The sequence below is a fragment of the Mus caroli genome, chromosome 7, assembly GCF_900094665.2.
Source record: "Mus caroli chromosome 7, CAROLI_EIJ_v1.1, whole genome shotgun sequence".
Lineage (NCBI taxonomy): Eukaryota > Metazoa > Chordata > Mammalia > Rodentia > Muridae > Mus > Mus caroli.
The window spans coordinates 124,973,877-124,975,675 of NC_034576.1; the positions used below are offsets into that span (position 1 = coordinate 124,973,877).

General features: G+C 44.5%; 1 pseudogene across 1 annotated transcript; it reads left to right on the forward strand.

The window, feature by feature from the left end:
* The first annotated feature begins 555 nt into the window (after nt 1-555).
* LOC110297623 lies at nt 556-1,104 on the forward strand (annotated as a pseudogene). The gene has a single exon (XR_002378308.2). The product of XR_002378308.2 is annotated as a ubiquitin-40S ribosomal protein S27a pseudogene (transcript).
* The last annotated feature ends 695 nt before the right edge of the window (nt 1,105-1,799 follow it).

Consider the following 1,799-nt stretch of genomic DNA (forward strand, 5'->3'; position numbering starts at 1 on the left):
AAAGGATGGCTGTCGTGGGCTCTGAGAGGACAAAAGACCTGCAAGGACCAGGGACAAGGAGGCTTGAGAGCAACAGTAAATACAAACCTGTAACTAATATCTATAGTCTCTTGTGGCCCATTCTTTCAGGAGAGGAGGTCCTGTCACTCTTGTTTGAATGTAGCTTGCCCCCTCCCAACCTCATGTTGACACTGAGTCTCCAGTATAACAGTGTTGAAAGGTGGTGGGTCCTTAGGGAAACATTTGGTTCCTACAGGCTCTCTGCCATGATGAGATTAACGCTACTCTCAAGGGGCTGGGTCACTTCTGGGAGTGAGTTCTCCATCTTGAGAAAGAACTCGCCTAGTTACTCTGAAAGCAGATTACTGTAAAGGAGAACTGAGTCTTGTGTTTCATCTCTTCAACCTGCATCTGCTCCCTGTCTACACTTCTGCGTTAGGAAGGGTATACACAGGTTCTTACTAGATGCAAGAGCCTCCCCAGAGTTTTCCAAAACAATGAGCAAAACAACTCTCTTCCTTATGAGTTAAGTTACCTTAAGAGTTAAGTTACCTTTCCGATCCGCCATCGTGGGTAGAACCGCCGCCACGATGCAGATCTTTGTGAAGACCCTTACGGGGAAAACCATCACGCTCGAGGTTGAACCCTCGGACACTATAGAAAATGTAAAGGCCAAGATCCAGGATAAGGAAGGAATTCCTCCTGATCAGCAGAGACTGATCTTTGCTGGTAAGCAGCTGGAAGATGGCCGGACTTTGTCTGACTACAACNTTCAAAAGGAGTCCACCCTTCATCTGGTGTTGAGACTTCGGGGTGGTGCTAAGAAAAGGAAGGAGAAGTCATACACCACTCCCAAGAAGATCAAGCATAAGAGGAAGAAGGTTAAGTTGGCTGTGCTGAAATACTATAAGGTGGATGAAAATGGCAAAATTAGCCGACTTCGTCGAGAGTGTCCTTCTGATGAATGTGGTGCTGGAGTTTTCATGGGAAGCCACTTTGACAGGCACTACTGTGGCAAGTGTTGTCTGACTTACTGCTTCAACAAACCAGAAGACAAGTAGTTGTGTATGTGCTAATAAAAAGAAGGAACTCATAAAAAAAAAAGAGTTAAGTTATCTTATACTTAACTTACTTAAGTTAAGTATAAGTTTTTTATAACAGTAGAAACAAACCCAGGTACCTGGTGGAAAGCATTTTTTTTTTAAATTACAGGTCTCTATCGTGTTTTGATGCAGTTCTTCAGACTGAGCCTAGGGCCTTGCACATCCTAGACAAGTATTCTACCTCTGAAGTATATTTCCCCAATTTTTATTTGTTCTTAGACGGGATCTCACAAAGTTGCCCAGGCTTACCTTGAACTCACTCTGCATCCCAGGCAAGCCTTGAACTTGACATCTTCCTGATCAGCCTCGAGTATCCAGGATGACAGACAGGCTGACCCAGCCCTCGGGTGCTACTTGAGAAGAAAGGAAAGAAGCTGGAAAGATGCAAAGACAGGGAAAGGTGAGAGAATCAGGAGACTGAGAAGTGGGATGGGCAGAAAGCAAAGGAGGGCCACTGATGGGTTTGCCTTTTGGTTAAGATTAAGTGGAGATAAGAATCTTTGGAGTGCAAACTTTGGGGATGAAGATGTCAAAGACGGTTTTTAGGGAGTTTTCATGTACATTTTATGATGTGGACCTAGACATAAACCCTTTGTCTTCATCTTCAGGCCAGACACTGCAAACTCCAGCACTCAGGGTTCTTGGAGAACCTTTTCTGCTATGCTTTGGTGAGAAGTGGTTTGGGTAAAGTCTCAA